Source organism: Protopterus annectens, chromosome 3.part0, assembly GCF_019279795.1.
Source record: "Protopterus annectens isolate FY-2018-M chromosome 3.part0, PAN1.0, whole genome shotgun sequence".
NCBI classification, from domain to species: domain Eukaryota; kingdom Metazoa; phylum Chordata; order Ceratodontiformes; family Protopteridae; genus Protopterus; species Protopterus annectens.
This window is the reverse complement of record NC_056731.1, coordinates 453,391,536-453,416,198: the sequence shown is the minus strand read 5'-3', so window position 1 is coordinate 453,416,198 and position 24,663 is coordinate 453,391,536. Positions and strand designations below refer to the sequence as shown.

The window sequence follows — 24,663 nt, the reverse complement described above, 5'->3', positions numbered from 1 at the left end:
TATTCATATACTGACCAATCTGTCGTATTTACTTAGAATCATAATGACTCTGTTTTTAAATAACTGGTGACTGCTTGTATGCCTTCATCATTGGGAATAATGGTGAATAAAGATCTCACATCTAAAGTTACCAGATATAAATAATGTGCATCTTCTTTATTAGAAACAAACTCCTGGGCAAGCCTTTAAAATAAACTGATTTTTGCACAATAATGGACATAGATGCTTCTCTACATAAATGAAAAAGGTTCCGTAAGCCAGCCTGCTCTATCTACTATTGGTCTTAAAGTTGGATGTTGAGGGTCTTCATGTATCTTAGGAATCCCTTGAATAACAGGTACTATAGGATGTTCCCTTTGAGCTATTGATTCATACTGCACCTTTTGTACATTGGCCTGTGTACTACTAATATCTAAAGTTGCAATTTGTCTATAGATATTGGTATCAATTAACAGGGCTAACATAGTCTGTATATAATAGGTAGTGTCCATAATTACTATGGGACCACCCTTCTCTGTGGATTTGATGGTAATATCCCCATTACATAATTCACTTAACACCTGTCTTTCCCCTGCTGTTACGTTCTGATACACTTTATTTCCATTAAACAGGTCATACATTTTTTTAAGACATATTTTTGAAAAAGCCTCAAGTAATAGATGTAATGCCGGAACCACAGTACTGGGTCTCCTTTACAACGTTGCATCAGTTTGAGCTTCACCATACATCATTTTAAGCATGACATTAAGTAAAAATAATTTCACATCTGATATAGTGCCAGCAATATCTAACCGCTGAGATGGAATAAACGATAAGCCTTTCTTTAATAAAGAAATGTCATTAGATTTAAGCTGATAATTGGAAATATTCCATATTAGTGAACTTCTCCCATTTCCACATCTTCTTGATGGTCTGGGTAGGCCCACTGTCATTCACATATTTCCTTTTCACTTGTCCTCAACTCCTTGACTGACTTTGAAGCCTGATCTCTCTTGTTGATTGGTAAAGATAGCATCACAAAAACCTGCTCCTCAGGTGATGTGATAGCGGAACTGAATACCTTAGGTCTAACTACAGGTTGGTCATTAGGTATATGAAGACTTTCACAAACTGCTGCTCTAGAGTGACTATCACTCGCATTGCGTGATATGTGTATTATATCATAACACTGATCAGTGTTCATATTCACTTGTTTATCAACCTTCCCATTATCTACCACGGGCATATCCTGTGCAGATGAATCCATATTGGACTTTCTCTCATTACTAACACGAGGCGGTCAAGTATCCCAAAGTCTAGGCCATGCATAAAAATGGCCATTTTGAAAGTCCTGTACATCTCTTTCTAACTTTTTAGCTTTTGTCTGAAGTAATTTATTTTCGAACAAGGTGATTGTGTCCAACAGTTCATTAAGTCTGACGCCTGTTATCTACAAGGTGTTTAGGAAATTTGTCATACAGGCTATATTGTTGAACTGTAATACCGTCCAGTAATTGCTTTCCTTAACTCTAAAAAACTTTATAAACAATTTCATGTAATTACAGCTAGTATCTATATCATCTTTAAAAGCAAGACATCTGTTTAAAAAATGATTTATAAAAATGTTTTAATGACATGAGATTAACATTTCTAATTTTTTTTTAGAGTTGCTGTGATTACAAAAGCAATGGCGCTACCTTGAGAGGACGGCATCTATCAGATGGCATGGATATGGACTTGGCGAAGGATAAAAACCAGGACATTAATTTTTTTTAATAAAAAAGGAAGCACAGCGGCTTCCAATTCAGGTACTGTGGATTTTAACTTTTACAGCGACCAGGAGAGACCGGGAACTAGTAAACAAGCTACCAATGGTAGCAGTAATCAGTTTATAGCAAGTAACATTATCGGCAATACGGAGAGACTTTGACAATGGACAAATGGTCAATGAGGGTTTACCAGGGGGTGTACAATTGGAATTCAGTGACAAATGTTATACTTATTTATTAAATAGGAAGTATGTATTCTCTGATGCTGGGCAAGCTGTTATGGAAAGTAATCAGGTTTCTGACAGGAATGGTGAAGTAAAAGCAACATTTTCATCCTTGAAAGATATGATTTATTTTTTAGAAAAAAAGGTAGTTTAAACTAAAATCTCTGGAACTGGATATTGCATACCTGAATGAATGTCTAAATTTGCAGGTTGTTCCACAAGGTTTGAGAATATTTAAATTCCTTTTGGGATTAATTACAATGAAAATGTTTTGAAAGATTTTTTTACATTATTTGATGAAACTGGTATCAACATTGTAAAAAAAATGTTTTTTATTATGAGCAACAAAGGGAAGATGTTAAAAAATAAAGGTGGAAATGTTGGATAAGAATATTACAAAAAGATTTGTTGTTTCCTCAATATAGAGAAATGTACTCAAAAGTTTTTGTTAGGGTTGATAGAAGAATAAATAATTTATTCTTCAAGAAAAAGAGAAAAAGTTAGAGAGGGATAGTAAACAATACAGAGAAAATAAAGTTTATCCAGTAGAAAATATTGTTCATTCTCAAAATTACAATTATGGAGATAATAGACTTGATACACATGGCGAGGCCCAGTGTTACGAGAAGATTATATGGTTAGGAATGATATAGTGAATAATGAGACCCAGGACCAGGATTTTCCAGTACTATGTCGCTTGGAGAGGTTATCCCAGAGACAGATGAATACAGGGGGATAGAACCGACATTACCCCATGTCCCAGAGAATGAACAAATATTAGTGAATGAACTAACATCAGCAGTAGATAGACAAAAAATAATGAACACAATGGATGGGTTCACTATATATAATTATACAGAACAGCGTACTACAGACACCCACTTTCACCTTTTTTCTAAAGGAATTAAATTTGTACCCCTAACAAAAGCTAGTTTGGTAGACAACATTACAGAGTTAAAATTATATACAAGAAAATTAAACTTTGATATTATATTTTCTGTGGAAACATACAATCAAGTAGGTAGTAGGGGTATTACACATAAAAATAGTGTGTATAAGCCACCCCTTCATCCCTTAATAGACACCTTTGAAAAAGTAGGTTTGGAAGAACTGTATGAGATTCATGATGTTAACAAAAACAGAAAAATAAGATGGAACTTAAGTAAGGAGAAATATAACCTTTTAATGGCTCTGAGGAAAGATGGGACAATAAAGGTTATGACCCTGGACAAAGGGGGAGGGGTAGTGTTATACAAAGCGACCGACTATTCAGATGAAATGCAGAGTTTATTATTCAATGAAGAAACCTATGTTATGGTTTCAAAGAATCAGATTAATATTTCATATTCATGAATCAACGCATATTTGGAGGAATATCTATTAAATAGAAGAAAAGAAATTGAACTATATGTGTTTTTGTATGTTAAGGACCCTATAATCCCAGTTTTCTTTTGAATTCCCAAAATACACAAAAACATCGATAGGCCACCATTCAGACCAACAGTTGCAGCAGGGAGATCAAAGACCTACCCTCTGGCAGTTTTAGTAGACTCTTGAGTAAAACATTAAGTGAATGAAAGAGAACATGTGGTAAAAGATTCTTGGGTATTTCTTGGAGCATTGAAAAAGGAGAAATGGCAGGACAATTTGACATTCCTTACTATAGATATAAAAGACCTATTTACTGTGATACCCAAAAGAGAGGGTTTAGAATTTTTTGAAGAGTTATTAATTTTCCTATTCAAAACTAGGGCACCACAAGATTAATTTGGTATGTGAAATGATGTGTTTAATACTGGAAAATAATTTTATTTTCTTTGAGGGAGAGCATTACCAACAAATCTGTGGAGTAGCAATGGGGGCAGCTTGTGCTCCCATATGCTTTATTCCAGATCTTTGGATGCTATCTTTGTTTTATGGAAGGGTACACAGGAAGAAATAGTGGAGTTTGTGACATATTTGGGTGAAACTACAGAATTTTTAGAGTTCACATATAATTTCAATGCTGAAATTATTAATTACTTGGATGTACAAATCCAGAATATATAGAAAGGATACATTTTGTAATACATATTTGCATTTTGGGAGTAACCACCCCACAGCGCAAAAAAGCATAGTTAAGGGACAAGCAGTGAGGGTAGCGAGAATGACATCACACCATGAAGATTTGTATGAGGAGTTAAATAAAATACAAACAATGTTTGAGGAAAGTGGATATCCCAAGGAATAGGTCAACAAAATAATTTTAGAAGTGTACAATAAGTGGGGTATAGTATATCTGCCCTTCTTAGGGGTGGGGCTACAGAATAATTATGATGCTTTAAACTTAGAAACTGGCAAATATAAAAGAGCATGTGTGTTGGAATTTAATTATTTAACAAATGAAGTTAAAAAGACCCTACAAAAGAACTGGAGTATTTTAAAACCAACAAGGAGATATACCAAAGGGTAGGTGTAAGCCCCAAATTTGTGAATAAAACTGGATTGAATCTTAAAAGCCTGTTAGAACATAAGTTGGAACCCAGAATTAAGACAACTATAGGAACAAGACCGTGTGTTAGCTGTAGACAATGTTCTTTTATAAATAAAGAGAATGCCATTATTCTGGACAACAAAATGAAAAGTAGGACAGAGTTTGTTAAAGGGAATTGTCTTAGCAAGGGGGTTGTATACTTAGCAGTCTGCAACTCATGTTCAGGATTCTATGTGGGAAAGACCGAACAAGCTTTCAGGAATAGAATGTATGAACATGGAAATTACATTAAAAACAAAAGTTAACTAGTTCATTATATAAACACTCACTGGTCTGTTCCCAATTCAATAAGTTTTTATTTGGTATTTTGAAACAGGTTAAGCCTAATCCCAGGGGGAGTGACTGGAAAAATCTCTTGAAGAAGAGGGAAACCCCGTGGTAATTTAAAACAGCAGCCATGTTCCTCCCTGGCTTAAATGAAAGCATTTCAATAGCCCCTGTGTTGCAAGAGAAAGATAATAAAATATAAGAGTATAACATAAATTATAATACATAAATAACAACATATATATATATATATATATATATATATATATATATATATATATATATATATAACTGTTTTACAACATAGTAGGTTGGAACATTTTAGTTCCAGCATTTTATTTATAAATAAATTCAGTCAATATTTTAAAGTTTTATAAAAATAAGTGGATATATGTTTTAGACAAAATGTAATTAATGATTTAGAATGTAATTGCTCATTATTATGTTAATTGCTGTGTATCTGTGATTGGTTCATATTTTTTATAAAAAAGTGAATGTTTAGAAAGAAATTTATTCTGATGAAGGCTATATGTTGTAGCCGGAATTGCTTAATCTGATTGCAGTAATAAAAAACATTTGGATTTCCTCTACGACCTGGTATTGTGTAACTTATGGTGATCACAAAAGATCTATATACAAGTTGTTTATACATTGAGTGCTGATTTTATATATGCACTTTTCTGGTATGAAATGGCAACACATTCATGTATATGAACTGGTTTTAAGCAAAGGAAATGTTTACATTTGTACGGTAGATAACTACGTAAATGTATTTAACTGTATTTTAGGATCTTAGATTATTGTTTTTCAGTGATTTAGTTTAAAATAATACCTTGAAAGGACATGCATTGAAATAAGTACAAAATGAGAGAACATAAGAAGACAGGCTGTATATGCGCATTTAATAATAAATGTGTCTAAGAATGAATGCAAGTGGCAGTATTGTAATGGTGATGTAATAAGTTTTTAAAGGTGTTTCAATGATTTTTTTTTTTTGGTGCCTGAAGACGTAAGGAGTGTCCTTGTGAAAGCACTTACCAAATAGTTTTTTTTTTACATTAAGAAGACTGGGACTGCAATTCTAGTGGCAGTAGAAAGCTAGCCTGGTCTATCCAAGTTGGGAAACACACAATGCTTAAAGTGAGATAATTTCATTGGCCAGAGAGCTTTTTACTCCATGTTACCTCTTCTGATTGAGTCTATAAATACCACTGCTCATCATGCAGTGGCATTTAACAGTACTTGTATAAATTAAGGCAATTTAGAAACCTACAAGACTTCCCCTACAACTTTATTTGTGTGCAGAGGAGCACTAACACAGGACTTCAGTCATACATACCCTAGTTGTAGTTTCTACTCTCACAGCACCCACGTTAGGCTGCTGTATGACCCCTATGTGGTTCATCTAAAAAGGCCAGACACCAAGGATGTGTACTTTCCCAATTTCTCTGCCAGCAGTTTGTAGACTTGGACATCCTGAGACAATACAGGAACAGTTTCATGTTCAGTGACAACCAGCTAATTCTCAGAAATTGGATATAGTATGTGAGAGATGTAATTACACAATGCCTCTCACACAAAAACAATCAGGTTGTTAGTAACATAAGCATTATACCCACCACACACAGTACTGACCCAGCACATAGACCAACATATGCTGAGGCACTTAAAAGCAACTTTCCTAAATCCCAAAGACTTCCTAGACATTCATCCTACAAAAAGAATCCTCAGTAACTCCAAAAGCACTCCATCAGAACAACCAACACAAACACATACAACCACACCCATTATTGCCTCAACTACAAAGCCCATAAGGCAAGCAAACACATCACATAATATTCAATCACAGTAGACTCTATTGTGAGACATGCAGATGTCTTGCTCGCCAGGCTGAATAAGGAGAAAATCATGGTCAGTTGTTTAACAGGGGCCAGGATCCGCCAAATCACCCCCACACACACAAGTCATTACACCGCAAATACCAGTATGACTCAGTCATAGTCTATGTGGGTGTAAATGACCAGAGATGTACCTCCCTGAACTATATGAAGGGAAACTTTAGAACTACGTGTCCCCAGCTGATATGTGCCTAGCATTAAGCAGCACTCTATCTTCACCAAGGATGGTGCAATAATGTCAGCAAAATATAACTAATCTCAATAATTGGATTACTTTCTGATGTCATTCCAAGGGGGGGGGGGGTACAACATTTGTCAGTGTGGGAGGATGTGGTCAACAGAACACTTTCCTTTGGCAAGGATGGTATGTACCTGTCCCCTCCAGGCTTTCGAATATTGACTAAAACATTGTCCTCTCCCATTGTGCCTTTATTAGGCAATGCCAGACTAACAAATCTTCTGACATAACAAAACCAACCTGTAGAACAGAGCATGTGTTGTAACTTTAAGAAACATTTCCAAGTGTAGGCATATGCATATAAACAGTGAGAACGTGCAGACAGCAGTGCCATTTTGAGAGAACAGCCAGAGTGTTAACATGTACGCATGTGGTAGTCAGTCTGTTTATAAGTTTATTTAAGTTTAAGTTACTAAGCCTCAATCCTGATGTGTTTGTACATGCTGCTTGAATTGAACCCACAACTGTTAGTCTATTTTATCCTTTCCAGACGAGTGACATGGTGTCAGAACCGGGATTGGGAGTGCAACTTCTTCAAGCCATGAGATGCAGAGTTGATAGTGAAGGTTATATTGAGCTGGCTGGGTGATACAGTGCTCAAATGATGAAAAAAATGCCAGAATTGAACTTCAGGCAACTAAAACTCGCAGAAATTATTTATTTTGCAAAGAAAATGATACAAAGCATTTGTAAGGCACAAAACGCATTATTAATCAAACAGGTAGCACAGAATGTATTATTAATCAAACAAAAGGCAGAAAACACATTACTAGTTAACAAAAATGTGCGAAACCACAATATTTGATAAAATTATCAGAAAAGCTTATATGGGGTTCAGAGTTACCTCCAGTTTGTATAATGAGCATGTTTAAAGTAAAATGAGCAGAAGAATAGTATAATTAGCATTATACAAGGTCAAATGGGCATAATGAGTACAGTAAAAGGGCAAAATAAGCATAGAAAGGCAAGGGGACTGCATGCTTGTTTAGTAAATTACCACGTTTTGGCATGAGCTACTAATTCACATTGACCAAAGCAAGTGAAAGCATAACTAGAGTTGTTCAATCTAATAGTGTGCAAATTGTTTGCAGTGTGTGCATTATTACAGTGCAATTATTGCGAAGAGTTTACTGTGTGCAAAGTACAGCTATTTTACCAAGTGCAGTCAGAATACAATCATTTCTACAAGTTTCCTGTGCTGTGTACATTTATTCTTAGAGTGCCACCATTTCAAAGTATGTACAGAGGTATGTTGTCCAGTACAGCCATTTTGAAAAGTTTTTTTGTGCTGTATACAGTTCATTTGCAAAGTGCAGTCATTTCAAAGCATTTGTTACTCTGAACTTCTTGTGCCATGTACAGTTTATCTGTAAAGTGCAGTCATTTCAAAGTGTTTTTTTACATTGATAAGGGTGGTTTCACAAAGTACAAAGTACAATGATTTCCAAGTGTTCTTGTGCTACAGAGACTTATTTTGCAAAGTACAGTTGTTTCAGAGAGTCTGTTGTACTATTGGGCATAGTTACAAGTTCTGGTATACACTTCTGGCATATATGTGTGTATGTTTGTACATAATTTCAAGGGTCTTCACTACTGTGTGTTGATATGGCACAGGCATTTCGCAGACCCAGTCCACTTGTGTTTGATCATAATAATGCAGAGAATTGGAAAGTATCTGAGTAGGACTATGATGTTTTCATACAAGCAGCTTTTTCTGACAAAGATGCATGTACAAGGGCATTCATTTTGCTTAACTTAGTGTGGTCAGAGGCCAATGAAAGATAGCGTTCATTTGTGTATGCATCAGCAGTATATGCAGGAGAGGGGGAAACTGCCATATTGTTTTACCGGCTGAATCAAGAAAGGACCTTGAGTGCTTGAAATGTAAATTTAAGGAAATGTGTAACCCCCAGACAAATGTTACATTGGAGAGGCACCTATTTTATACAAGAGACCAAAAGCAGGAGAAACTTCTGCAGCTTATATCACTGACTTGAGGAATAAGGCCAAAACGTGCAGGTTTGCTGATTTAAAAGATGAGCTGATAAAGGACAGGCTTTTGTGTGGTGTTGATAATGCTGCAATGAGAGCTTTTGCTTTGTGGCAGTAATTTAACATTGAGGAAAGTTATATAGAGATTTGTCAAATCCATGAGCTTACAGAAAGGCACACGAGTATGCTTGCAAGTAATAAAAGCATGGTTTCAGTAGCCTCTAGAGCAAACGTAGACAGCATGCAGCACATGGCTAGTAGAAACGGGCTTAAGCACATGGCAACTGCAGCCCCTGCAAGTTTTCCAGGGACAACCTGTAACTTTCCAGCAAGTTCTAAGACTAGCTCAGCAAAACGGGCCTGCTCAGTGCAGTACAAGAATGAGGCAGCAAAACCCAAGTCAAGTTTTACTGTTAACTGTCGTAATTGCAGTGCCAGTCAGGAGTCTAAAAACAGAGAAGTGCTTAGCATTTGGTCAGCAATGCCACAAGTTGAAAAAAATTGAACCACTTTCAAAAGTTTTGTAAATCAAGCAAGCCTCATTCGGTTACCAAGAAAGGTAATTCAAAAAAGCAAGTTGATCATGTACAAAACTGCAATCCTACTTTCTATCTAGATGGTGCATCAGTGGTAGATGAAAAGGCTAATTCAGTAGATTTGTTGGCAAAGAGCAAAGTGTTTTGTACTGTCCTCATCAATGGTAAGCCCATGGACTTTAAAGTACACTGGTTCAAAGTGTAATGTTATGTCAGCAGAATCATTTCCTACAGTAAGAGCTGCTAAGCAACTTAATTTGGCTAATTGTGCGAAGTCTGTTATTCATGGAGGTGGAAGAGATTCATACCAAAGTCTCAATAATGCTTTCATGCTATTTGGCTGGGAACAGTTACAGCTTGCAATTCTATATAGTCAGAAGACCTGTGCAGTCATTATTAGATCTCATACACAGTTTAAAAATGAAACTGCTTTCTTTACCAAAAGAAGTTCATCATGTCAACACATATCCTAGTTCCAGCTTCACCAATGCTATTTTCTCAGACTATGCTGATGTTTTCAATGACAAGCTATGCAACCTTCCAGTGGTGTACTTCATGAAAATAAACCCAGAGGTCAGTCTAGTGGTCAGACCAGCGAGAAGAGTTCTGATAGCTATGCTAGGCAACCTTCCAGTGGTGTACTTCATGAAAATAAACCCAGAGGCCAGTCCAGTGGTCAGACCAGTGAGAAGAGTTCTGATAGCTATGCAGGACAAGGTCAAGGTCCAGTTAGATAAGATGGTGCAGCAAGGTGCGATTTATCCAGTCACAGAACCAACCGAGTGGGTATCTTCCATGGTGGTTGCTCATAAGAAGAGCCCGGGTGAAATCAGAATATGAATTGACCCAACAGACCTAAATAAAGCATTAAAGAGGCCTCATCATCCTATGTGTACAGTCAAACAGGTTGCTGCCCAAATGCCAAATGCCACTGTTTTTTTCTGCCCTGGATGCAAGGAGGAGTTCATTTTGGCAAGTGATGCTTGATCACAAATCTTCACTACTGACTACATTCAGTACTCCATTTGGTAGACACAGATTTCCCAGATTACCTTTTGGAATAAATTCTGCCAGTGAAGTCTTTCAGCGTGCTATGGGTTATCCTTCTGCCATAATAGTGGATGGTTTACTGGTTGGAGGTAATGGAGAAGCAGAGCATAACAGAAACCTCAGAAGAGTTCTGGACAGAGTGCGTAATGTGAACTTACAGCTCAATCTTCTGAAATGTAAATTCAGGCTACCAGAAGTTACTTGTGTACATCATTTGTTTACCAGTACAGGCTTATGACCAGACCCTTCCAAACAAGCAGCCATTCTTGAGATGCCAGCTCCAGACAATGTCCAAGCCCTACAGCATTTTCTTGGTATGGTTAACTATTTGGGCAAGTTTATACCTGCCTTTAGTGAGTTATCAGCACCTTTGAGAGAGATGACATGCAAAAATGTTACCTGGTCATGGATGAAACAGCACCAGAAAGCATTTGATAACCTCAAACAGAAAATTACTAGCCAACCTACGTTGAGACACTATGATGTCCATAAACCAGTGATTCTTTCTTGTGATGCTTCAAAGTTTGGTATTGGTGCAGTTATTCTTCAAGAGGGCAGACCAGTAGCCTGTGCATCTAGAACACTTACCCAAACTGAAATGCAATATGCTCAGATTGAGAAGGAACTTTTGGCAATTGTGTTCATATGTTCAATGTTCTGCGATTATATTTATGGCCAATCTATCCAGATTGAGACTGATCATCAACCTCTAGTCACTATTTTAAAGAAGCTTATGCATACAGCTCCAGCAAGACTACAACGAATGATGCTCAGATTGCAAAAATACAACTTCAAAATGGTCTATACAAAAGGCAAACTTCTTTATCTGGCTGACACCCTATCCAGAAATCCCAGAAATACCACAGAACAGCTTAATGCAGTGAATTTTGACTCTGATGTCATGGAAGTGCGTAAATTTTCTACCATGAGACTTGATGAGCTGCAAAGACTGATCCAGTTTTGCAAAAGCTCAACCACTTCATCAACCTTGGATGGCTGTCAGAGCAATGTTATGTACCATTAGAAGTGCAACCTTATTTTCCTTACAGAGATGAGATGCTGATGGAAGATGGTATAATTTCAAAGTTGCTAAAGTTATCGTTCATCTTATAATATGAGTATATTCAGATTTTGCATCGTGGCCACCCAGGTTCCGAAGCTACCAAAAGAAGGGTGAGAAGACTAGTATTTTGGCCTTCTCTGTCAAACTTGATATAGTGCTTTCATCTTGTTCAGTATGCAATAGTATTAAGCCACATTTGCAAAGAGAGACATTTCAGCTAAACCAGATTTCTGAACTGCCTTTGTCAACAGTAGCTGCTGACATAAATATTTGAGTGGATTTACTTTTGGTAGACTCCTCTTCAAACTGGTTTGAGATCGATTTGCTACCTAACCTAACATCCAGTGCTGTTATTACCAAGTTGAAACATAATTTCTCAGTCCATGGTAGTCCACACAAACTTATTTCTGACAATGGTACCCAGTTCACCAGTCAATTATTCCAGACATTTGAAAAGAGTGGGACTTTATCCATATTACTAGCAGTCCAGTATACCCACAGTCGAATGGTGTGGCTGAACATGCAGGACAGAGTGCAAAGCAATTGCTTGAGAGGTCAAAGCATAACAATACTGATAGCTTCTTGAATTTGCTTAATCTCAGAAATATATCCTGTGACAACCTACTTGGCTCACCTGCTCAGAGACATCTAGGCAACCAGAACAGCCTTGCCCATCAGTTCTAGTTTGTTGGTACCTAATGCTAAAAACAACAGAGCAATCAAAGCCCAACTATTTAAAAGGCATTCTTTTCAGAAGTCCAGCTATGATGAAACAAGCAGATTACTTCATCCGTTGGAAAAAGGACAGTGAGGATGCAAATGGCAAAAGGCTTTGATCGAACTGGTCAAGTGACAGGTATATGTGCAGAGACAAGATCCTACTTAGTGGAATCTGAGGGTATAGAATACATGAGAAACCACAAGCATCTTCTTCCGATGTCTGAATCGATATAGCAGCATTGTACCCGTGATACAGACTCTAGACTTTAGAAAAATCCAGACAATGTTCCTATTGAAGAACATGACTCAATACCTATTCCCCATTCCTGATGATGTCCCAGATGTCTCCAAAGTAGAACATTCCTTAAAGACAGTCCCCGTTGCTAGACCTAGTTCTAATTTTTATGTCACATTATCAGGTCATATTTCTAGACCCAGTGTGAAATACAAATAAAACAATTCTGTTCAGGTTGCTGTGCAGTTGGTTTTGTATGATTGCATGTCAAAGAATTAGTTCTGTATAACTGTATGTCAAAGGATCATTTCTATACAACTGCATGTCAATCAATGTTGTCATTTTAATGTACAAGCTATTTCTCAAAGAGGGAGGATGTAGAACAGAGCTTGTGTGGTAGTCAGTCTGTTTATAAGTTTATTTAAGTTTGTTTATAAGTTTCTTTAAGTGTAAGTTACTAAGCTTCAATCCTGATGTGTTTGTACATAATAAAGCTGTTTGAATTGAACCCACAACTGTTATTCTGTTTTACCCTGACCAGACTAGCGACAAAACCCAAGTGAATTTAAAGGTGTTACTGCTCAACACTAGGATCCTAAACAAGAAACTCCACTCCTTCCAGGCTGTCCTCACCCTGGAGAATGTAAACATCACACTCAAGCAAGCTACTGCACAAGCAGGAACCAAGGGTGGAGGAATTTCAATTTATAACAACAACAATCTTGCCTCAGGATTAGTCAAACAGGATGATATGTTTGCAGTCCCACATGTCTACACTTCCACAGACAGAGTCCATTATCACAAGCTAGCAAACTATAGGGCACCCTATATGACCTAAGTAACATATAACTCATACTTGGACTTACTGGGGGTCCTCACAATTCAAGCCAATACCATTTTCATGTGCGACTTCAAACTACCCAGCTATAAAACTAGGATACTTACATGTTCCCAAATTTAAAGGCTCAGAGATTCCTGGACTTTGTAAATATAAACATCTTGGACCATACAGTCCATATGTCCACTAGGGGTGCAAACATACTTGACCTAGTACTCACAAATATGGAAAATGCTGTAAACCCCGTGTTGTGTCCTTTCTGTTAAGGTCAGACACACAAAGCAGTCTCTTTCATAACAAAAAGTCATTTTTGTGACCCTGGCTAACTCATTAGTAACATTTAGGAACTATTCTAAGGCAAACTCACTACTACTAAGGGATAACATATCAAAATTCCAAGCCCCCAACCCCCAAACCCTAAGAACATTCCTGTCTGTGCAGAATTGTTCACAGAATCCTTGTACAATCATGTCAATAAATTCATATAGACAGATGTGCCCACCCAGAATAAGCCCAGAACCAACTCAAAAATAAACACCCAGTGGAATCCAAACAAACAGGTTGTACAATAAAAGAGAAAAAGTAATAGCCAAGATTAGAAAGTGCTATGCCCAGTAGCATAAATAATAAAAACACTCATCAATCTAAACAAAGTCATAAGAAGGCAAACTAAGCCTGCAAAAACCAACCACATCTGAGGTAAAGATAGACTCCCCGGCAAAGAACAACCATAAGGCTTTCCTGGGTCTATATTAGAAGACCGAAAGTTTAAAATCGCAAACGGTCTAAAGAGCAAAAATGCTGGACCTTGATGTATTTTTTTTTGAGATCACAGTACAGTGAAGATAAGAATATTTCCCCTTTCCTCACTGTAGTGCGATCTCAGAGTTGGAATATATATTTAGCAGGTGTGTGGGGGCGCAGCCCCCCACAATAATGATTTCGATGTCCGGCATTTTCGCTCTTTAGAGCTTTCGCGATTTTAAACTTTCAGTCTTCTGATATAGACCCGGCTTTCCTGAGCTACACTCAAAACCTCAAAGGCAGAATGCAGTAGTGTGGGGTGGGAGGATGACATAATGGTTAAGGTGTTTACCTTAAAGACACAAGGTGCAGGGTTTGATTCTCACATGGGGTAACTGGCTAGTATTCAAATGGCCCAAAAGGGCAGTTAGCCTAGTACTAATCTATAAACCTATAAAGAATGGATTCTAAATGGATCCATGCACATGCAGTTAGAAGATTTAGCTAATTTGTTGGATGACAAATTCAGCTCCAGTTTTACCCTCCTCTCCCCTACAGGAAATACCATCAAACAGATATGTACACTGACAACCCTCTCCTCTTACCTTCCAACACTCAGACTTGCGAGAGATGCACTTATATACCAAACTGGAAGCCACACACTCTCCAGCCAAGACTGGTCAAGAGAATAAGGTCAACACTTGCACAGCACCACATGGAATATATAGCACTCCAGAACACACACCAGCAATGCCTTCACATAAAAACACAAGCCACACACCCACCGTCATGCAGCCTCTCAATAAAAATCTACCCAAGCAGCAGAGACCTCCAAGGCAGAAATGCACTTGACCACCACAATACAACACTAATCACGAGACACATAACTCTCCTAAACAGTGTGCCACTCAACCAAAGCCCCAAAGGCAAAACAGCATGCCCAACACACTAGTCATAGGTGACTGGATAGTGAGACACACTGATGTCCCACTCATTAGGTTGAATAAGGAGAAAGTAACAGTCAGCTGCCTGTCAGGTGTCAGGATCCGCCACATAATGCACCCACTCAGGTCCCTCAACAACAGGTACAAATATGACTCTGCCATTGTACATGTGGGTGTGAATGACCTGAGATGTACCTCCCTGGACTACATGAAAAGAGACATGGAGGAGCTCTCGGATTATGTAGCCTAGGCGGGTATGACCCTAGCCCTGAGCAGCATCCTACCATCACCCAGAATGTTACCACAGTACAAGCAGAAAATGATTGATTTCAACAACTGGCTAAGTTTCTGGTGTTGTTCTAAGGGGATCCAGTATCTGTCACCCCTGGGCTTCCGGATACTGGCCAAGGCTCTTGGAACACCACAGTGCCTTATTTAGGTGGTGTTCCAAAGACCAAATTACCACTGTAACAGCTACAAACAAATGCAATCTGAAGGTCATGATGCTCAATGCTAGAAGTCTAAATCTTAAAATGCAATCCTTCAGCACTACGAATGTCACCAAGTAAGTACAAACAGGCAAATCTTCCCGAAACAGTTATATTGCAGCAATAAAGGCTCTCCAAAGTGAATTAACAATAGCAGTATCCACAATACGTTTTCGTCACTTCATCAGATAATAACACCAACAGCCTTATTTATATACCCTCACCTAATTCAAACCAACCAATAAAACCATCACATGTTAAAATACTAAGTTCTAAAATTTTATCTAAATAAATATACCATATCATTGTTTAATAACTCTATAACAATCTGTCTATACTATAAAAGTGAAATAAATTCATAAAACTTAATCATACACTGTTATAAATACATAAATAACATATCTTTGTTGTTGTGTCTTTCGGCTTTTCCTGGTTAGGGGACGCCAAAGCGGAACTCCGGTCTGCTAATGATTGGTAGTTGATTTTTACGTGCCGGGTTACCAGCCCTGACGCACAACCTTTAACGAAGGTACGCCCATTCACGCATGTGTCCACGCAGAAGACGCTCTAGCTGAGAATCGAACCGGACAGCGTCTTACTGTAAAGCGACAACACTACCGCAGCACCACTACCACGGAGGCATGTTACATAAATAACATATCTTTATTACTTTAAAATAGCTCCCTCTAGTGGTAATATTAATAACTAATTTAAAAGACTGAATGAACTAAGAAATAAAATACTGTTATTGTAATTTATGTTATTGTAATTTAATATAAATAAAAACACGTAGATATTTTTTGGTATGTTTATATGTTGTTTTTACAGCCTAGCTGCCCTTAAGAACTGGGGCTAGGGAAACTGCATCATTTAAACCAGGGAATCTAGTGGCCTCTAAGTAATTTTGCTAGTATAATTCCCTGTACTCAATCTTGGTTTCCCACATACCACCCCTCACATCTTTAGGAATTTCTTCAAGTATAAAAAACTTACAGTTCACCCTGTCACATTGTATACTGTGTTTATATAAAGCATTATTAATATTATGTGCATGTATAGCATTTAAATGCTTGTATATTCTCCTTTTTAATTTTCTCTCTGTTTTACCTATGTAAAACGCTTGACATGTACACAAAGCTAAGTATATTACACCCATACTTTCACAATTACTGTATTGTTTTGCTGTAATAATCTTGCTCCTCGAGGTTAAACTAATAGATTCTTTATTATATATATATATATATATATATATATATATATATATATATATATATATATATATATATATAGAGAGAGAGAGAGAGACTGGGTGCATCTACCACATTTAAAAGTCCCCAGTCTACATTTTTTTGCAGTTCTCTTATTTTTATGTTGGCTTTTATATTAAACCTTCTTATATAGACACACTTAAAGGGTGTATCAAAATTCAACTTTAAATCTGTCAATTTGCTAAACTTAAACCATTCCTGTTCAATGACTTGACAAATAATTTTAGAGTCACCACTATAATCAGTAATAAATGCTGAACTAAATGAATCTTCTCCATCATCACTTTCTTTTTTGTTGTTGTATGCGTCACCCATATTTAATTAACACCTAAAATGGGTGCAAATATATTCGTTCTTTCTTGTATGACTTCATTTCTAATTTGAAATTCTTCCTCGTTTTCTTGATTATACCTTTTTTTCTGATGATAGGGGTGAGCACTAAAGTTTGCTTTCAAAACACTTCTAAATTGCATTTGTTCTCTTTTTTATATATGGTGACATCTAAATAATCTATTTCCTTATGTCCTATGTTGTATGTAAATCTCAGAAATTCAGTGGACTCAGTTATGTATTGGTAGAATTCCAAAAAGAACTGGAATGTTCCTTTCCAAAAAATAACAAAATATCATCTAAAAAGCATTTGTACAACATCCAACATTTTCTATATTTACTGTTTTCTTTTCCCACATAGTAGCACCAAATTTGCATACATAGGGGCGCATCTAGTATCCATGGCCACACCACTAACCTGTTGATAAAATTCTCCTTGAAAAAAATAAAATTGCTCTCTAGTACTAATTCCATAAGTGTAGAACAAATGTGTGTTTCATCATTACTCAAAACACACTACTTCTCCCAAATATTCCTCCAGCCATTCTATTCCTATATTGTGAGGAATGGATCCAAACAAATCTACTATATCAATAGTAACAAACATTACATCTTCATTATATATTTCTTGAGTAATGTTTCTCAAAAAATCCCAAGTGTCTTTCAAGATAATTTCATTTTCCATGACTAGGTCTTTTAATTTTGCTAAAAAAGTAGTAGCTGAACCTTCAACTGCTACTACAGGTCTAAGGGGTGGATCATGAATATTCTTATGAATTTTCGGTATCCAAAAAATTGATGGAACCCTTGGCTGAGGATTATATAAAAATTAAATTTTTTTTATCAATGAAACCCTCTAGCAGTAAATCATTTAATGTCATATATATCTTTTTATAGGCAATATGAATAGGATTGTTAGACACCTCTCTGTATTTCATATAATCTTGCAAATTTTCTAACATCTTAGCCTCGTACATAATGTTATCCATGATAACTATTCCCCTCCTCCCTTGTCTGGCCTCATAACTTTCACTTGTTTGTCTTCTTTTAACTCTTGTAAAATATCTTTTTCACTGTGTGTTAAATTTGGAGGAAATCTGTGCTTATTCAAATAGTTCCTTATCTCATGCTCAATATTAGTTTCCAAGTTTCTTAACTGGGGGTGTAATGGTGGATTAAAGACACTTGCCCTTTGTAATTTGGTACCTTTATTTGTTCCTGTGCCTTTCACTTCAAATACTAACTGAAAATTGATTTTCCTCAAATACATTTTTAAATCAATTAAGGTCTTACTAATGTCATATTTTTTTGGATGGAACAAAATGTAAGCCTTTAGATAATAACAAAAAGTGATTTTTATTTATTTCTATTTCACTAAAGTTAAATATATGAAACCCCTGATAGGTGTACTTAAAGCTTTCTTGTATAATGTTATTTTCTTCCAACAATGTTTCATTTAAAATCTGTCTCCGCCCTTCCCCCTCCTTTGGTTCCACCGATAATTCACTGGTGATTGATTCCAAATCCTTTCGGATCTCCGGAGGGGAGAGTGCTCTAAAGGGTCCTGCTAAGATGTTCCTATCCTCTCTTTGAACATCATTATTATAACAATTCTGTTCGTCCCTATGGTTTACCAGGGGTTCCATATTCTCCCTATTAAACCAATAATTAGTTTGTCTAGGTCGGGGGTAATGTGTCTTGTGTAGATAATCCTGTCTATCCCTATCGATTTTCTTTTTCTTTCTTAACATGATTTGTTGACATTTATTGTCAATATGTTCCCTAACTAAAAATAATTTTTCTTATGTTCATCTATTGTAAACATTAAATCATTTATGTGTTCATTCACTTTATTAATGTTTTCCATAAGTAACACCATATTTCTTTGCTTTTATGATAGCCTTCATTAAATCCAAACCACACTTATTAAACATATCTAATAACTCATAATGAAATTCTGAATCTTGTTCTACATTATTTGGAAATTTCCAAACTCTTAAACCTTTGGGAACTATATTCATACCAATGCATTCCTTCAAATATACATTATCTAAATCTAAACTTCTGTATTTATATAGCAAGTCATTTAACACATCAATATTTTCATATATGGGCTTCCAGATACTGGCCAAGGCTCTTGCAACCCCTATAGTGACTTTTTAGGTGGTGTTCCAAAGGCCAAATTACCACTGTAACAGCTACAAACAAATGCAATCTGAAGGTCATGATGCTCAATGCTAGAAGTCTAAATCTCAAAATGCACTCACTTGAAGCACTCCTTAAAATGGAGAACATCGACATTTGTGCTGTAACAGAGACCTAGTTCAAGGCAGCAGAAAGCACCCCTGCACTACCAGGCTTTAACTCATTCCACACCTTTCGGCCCCAGAACTTGGACCGAAGTTCCAAAGGTGGTGGAATTTCCATATTCATAAAGGATGCGCACACCTCCAGACTGGTAGCCCAACATGAAGCATCAGAGATACTTCAGGTGCAGCTAACATTGGGTAAGACAGCGATTCAGGTCGTAGCCTGCTATAAGTCCCCAACCATGTCCCAAGACTCGCACTCCACGTTCCTAAGCACCCTGGAGAATATTAGGGTCCGACCTAATACTCTCTTACTAGGCAACTTCAACTACCCCTCCATTAACTGGGTAAACTACTCATGTACCAATACACTTGCCCAACGTTTCCTGGAGTTCATTAATTCCAATGCCCTGGACCAGATCATCCTTACTCCCACTAGAGGTAGCAACATCCTTGACCTGGTCATTACTAACATGGGCGTCCGTTCCTCAACACCAACAGTCAGCTCCTCCCTGGTTAGATCTGACCACAAACTAACCACCCTGGGAATTCACACACACCCCACCCACCCTCCCGCAAAGGTAACCACCATGAAAAACTTCTCCAAAGCTAACTTTTGTCTCCTAAAAACAGAGGTGGTCAACTTCACGGCACCCATGCAAATGCAGAATAGTTCCGTGACCACAGAATCATACACAAATGCACTGTACGAACACGTACACAAATGCATGGATCTCACTAGACCCAATAGAATCAAGACGCTCTCCTCCAAAAAAGAAGCCAATCTGGTGGTCCCCTGCCATAAACAAACTTTACAACAGAAGGAGGAAACTGATGTGGAATAAGGCAAAGTCCCAAGACTGGAAAAACTCCCTTATCAGCCTCAACAAAAAGTTGAGATCCCTCATCAAATCCTCTAAAGTTAGCTATGAAAACAGAACTGCAGCAGATAGTAAAGACAACCACAAGCCCTTCTATAGTTACGTAAAGACCCTCTCCTCCAAAAAAAGTAAGCCAATCTGATGGTCCTCTGCCATAAACAAACTATACAACAGAAGGAAGAAACTGTTGCAGAAAAGAGGAAAATCCCAGGATGCAAAAAACTCTCTTACCAGCCTCAGTAAGTAGCTGAGATCCCCCATAAAATCCTCCAAAGCTAGTTAGGAAAATAAAATTGCCAAAGATTCCAAAGACAACTGCAAGGCATTCTATAGTTATGTCAAGAATCTAAATGGCAATGCTCAGACCTGCTTTGAGCTACAACAGAATGGCATTGAATATACTGATCCCAAAGATATTGCCAATATCCTGGCAGATTGATTTAGTACCAACTTCACCCCCCTCTCACCCCCTAAAGGACCCATCTCAATACCAAAAGATTGCCAAATTCCGGTAATCATGGCCACACGGGTAAAAACTGTACTCTCCAAAGCTAAGAATATAGCATCCATGGGACCAGATGACATCCCGGCCTGTGTACTACATGAACTACAAAATGAACTGGCACCTCACCTAAGTGTCATGTTTAATCACAGCTTCACATTAGGCTTCGTGCCCACTGAGTGGCGCACAGCTACAGTTATCCCACTCCACAAGGGGAGATCCACCTTGGATCCTGGGAACTACTGTCCATCAGTCTGATGAGCCTGATCTGTAAGGGCATGGAACGCATTATCATGGAACTTATAAACAAAGACATTGGCAACCTTCACACACTGAACCCCACCCAGTTTAGGGTTCATAAAGGGCCAATCTTGTCTCCTGAACCTGACTGACTTCTTCAAATCAGTCTCCAGAGTTGTGGACGAGAGTAAGGCGGCCCATACAGCCTATCTGGACCTCGCCAAGGCCTTCAACACCATGCCCCACTCTGGAATCATAGATGAACTTACTAAGCTGGGCATAAATCTCTACATCACTCGATGGGTTGCCAACTGGCTTACTGATAGAACCCAGACTGTAAAAGTAGCCAACTCCAAATCCAGCTCCAGACAAGTGACAAGTGGAGTACCTCAGGGTTCAGTCCTGGGACTGCTCTTGTTTGGCATCTACTTCTCTGAAGTACAGGCCAACACTAAGGGACTCTGGCTAACAAAGTTTGCAGATGACTGCAAACTGGGAGCCATTATTGAATCCCCAAATGATGTGGATATTCTACAAAAGGGCCTTACAGAAATAGATGCTTGGTACCAGAGCAATGGGCGCAAGCTTAATGCCAAGAAATGTATAGTTATCCCCTTTGGGAAAAACCATGTACCCATGAATTACCACAAAGGTGGCAGTACAATAAACACTGAAAGTGTTATGAGAGACTTGGGGACGCAGGTGGACAGTGGTCTCACCTTTGAGAACCACATCACCACAACAGTCAGGAAATCCTTCTATGTAGCACACCTCATCACTAAGGGCTTTTCATCCAGAAAAAAAGGAGGTCATTGTCCCACTGTACTCATCCCTCATTACACATATTATAAAGTACAACGGTCAATGGCCTGTTTGGTATGTACCTCACACGACATCTGCAACAGCTGGAAAGACCACAGAAATACCTCACTAAAAGAATCACAGGCCTAAAGCAGATGCCCTATGCTGACTGTCTAAAATAAGTCCAGCTATACTCTGTGGCATATCGTTTACTCAGAGGCGATCTCTGCTTAGCATACAAGGCCATGTCAAACCCTGAGCTGTTGGACATGCTCCACTTAAAGAAATCCCAGTCCCTCAGAGCCACACATTCCAGGGATCTAAACCTTGTCATCACAATAAACAAAACATGCTGGAGGGATAGGTTCCTGATCCAGAGACTCACCATACTCTGGAATAGACTGCCCATACATGTAACGCAGAGCACCTCCTTAGCGTTCTTCAAAAGGAATCTTGACGACTGGATGGGAGATAGAAAATCACTCCGGGGATCACGCCAGTCACCCTGCTAGACTGGGTCCCAGGGAAGTAAATCGGCAGTCGCCCTGCTAGACAGGGGTCCAGGGAAGTAAATATTGTGGGAAGAAATATCCAGGGAATTGTTATGGCTAGGCTTGTACAGGCCCTAGGACTGATAGCCTAGTATCACGCCAGTCACCCTGCTAGACAGGGTTCCAGGGAAGTAAATCGTCAGTCGCCCTGTTAGACAGGGGTCCAGGGAAGTAAATATTGTGGGAAGAAATATCCAGGGAATTGTTATGGCTAGGCTTGTACAGGCCCTAGGACTGATAGCCTAGTACCAAACTATGAACCTATGAAACTATAAAGAATCTCCACGGCAATACTCAGATTTACTCTGAGCTACTGCACAATGGTACCTCCTATACCAAGCCAACAGATATTGCCAGTATACTGGCAGACAGATTCAGTGCCAACTTTACCCCCCTCTACCTCCCCAAAGGACCAAACACAATACCAGTAGATTGCCAGGCACCCAATACTGCTGCACAGGTTAAAACAGCACTGTCCAAGGCCAGGAATACAGCTTCACTGGGACCTGACAATATCCCTGGTTGTGTTCTACATGAACTACAGAGTGAACTGGCACCTCACCTGTGTGTCCTGTTCGATCACAGCCTCACCTCAGGCTTTGCCCCTACCGAATGGCACACTGCTACAATCATCCCTCTCCACAAAGGAGGAGCAACTACAGACTCTGGGAACTATCGCCCCATTAGCCTGACAAGTCTGATATGCAAAGCTATGAACACATCATCATGGAACTAATAAACAAGGATATAGGGAATCTCCAAATTCTGGATCACACACAGTTTGGTTTTGTGAAGGGTAGATCATGCCTGCTCAACTTGGTGAACTTATTTGAGTCAGTCACAGGGTGGGATTTGCTACTGCGCATCCTGCGAGGTACTACACTTGGAGATTACCCTCTTGCCTTATAAAAATACATGTTGAACTTCAGTCAGGTTCACGCTCCCATACAGAGCCCTTACTACTTACTAGGCACATCACATGGTTCTCAGTCATTCTGTGATAGAAATCAGCATAACCCCTACTCCTCATTTTCTACATGGAGTTGGCGTGTCACATTACTACTGACCATCGCCTTAAGCCAACGTTCCCACCGCTCTGAGACAGTAATAAGCCTAACTACCAAAGCAATCTATCTACGATGTTAACTTAAAGAATAATGAAAAAAACTGTTACAAAAGACGAGCTCAGATAGATATTTAAATTTCAATATATACAGCAGTATACTGAAAAAAATGTTCGATAAGACGTATTAAAATACATATTTGAGTTCAGTATGTATGGTCTCACAAATAAAACTGCTAACTTCATCTTGTACTCTTACAAAATAGACTTTACAGCACGACATCGAACAAGTACTCACTACTGTAGCAGGAAAGAATATTAGTGTTTTCTGCACTAATAGTTAAACTTACTACAGTGACAACTTTTACAAAATACACAAGGCATCGACAACCATTGACACCAGCTCAATGACACACATGGACAACTGTATTATAAACATCAAAACAGCAATACTCCTATAAATACCAGTAAAGTCATACCTTATTTTGGGCAAGCGGCTACGAATACATTTACAACCTTAAGCACTCAAAAACACGTCCTTTTACCACACAACGTCCTACTTTCCAAACCAGGCTGACCCAATACACCCGTCTTCGAAGAACTACAAAACCCATAATCAGATTCTTAACCAATCGCAAGGACACCAATAAAATGCGTTCACCAACCATCTCCATACTATAATACAGGGCGGGGGAAAGGTGTCATTTTCAAGCTGTAGCTCAATTGGTCAACGTAACCACTCGTATTTGCTAGATTAGGATGATTTGTGTTAGTGTTGTTTTATTAAGGTTATGATGTCTGATTTACAAATATGTTATTTAATCAGTAATTTGCCAGAAAAACGCAAAGTGTATGAGGGACAGGCCAAAAATATTAGACAAAAATCAGAACAGCTGAGAAGCATAGTTGCACTTGCAAGGGTACGTTTTCTCTCATTATTTTCATAGTGCTTTGGGATTCAAGTAGTATGCGGGGAGTGGACCCCTTTTAGCACCCTTAGCGTTGATGCTGTGGTTATCCTTCATGATTGTGTTATGTCACACGTTATTTTATTTAGGCTACACAGGCAGAAGGCTGTGATCGATAAAGTGCATAAACATTGTTGCGGGTCCTGATGGCGACATGGTATCTTAGATTTAGCAAATGTTATTTGTCGTCTTTGGATATGACACTGTATAATTACTAAAGATTTGTAACTGT

The 24,663-nt window shown here is 38.2% G+C and overlaps 1 protein-coding gene across 1 annotated transcript in view; it reads right to left on the bottom strand.

The window, feature by feature from the left end:
- MTRR (5-methyltetrahydrofolate-homocysteine methyltransferase reductase) overlaps positions 1 to 24,059 on the bottom strand; it is a 780,817-nt gene extending 756,758 nt beyond the window's left edge. The window contains exon 1 of the mRNA XM_044064883.1: positions 23,943 to 24,059. The gene's annotated coding sequence lies outside the window, so the exon portion shown is untranslated. The remainder of the gene's footprint in view (positions 1 to 23,942) is intronic.
- Positions 24,060 to 24,663: the final 604 nt, after the last annotated feature.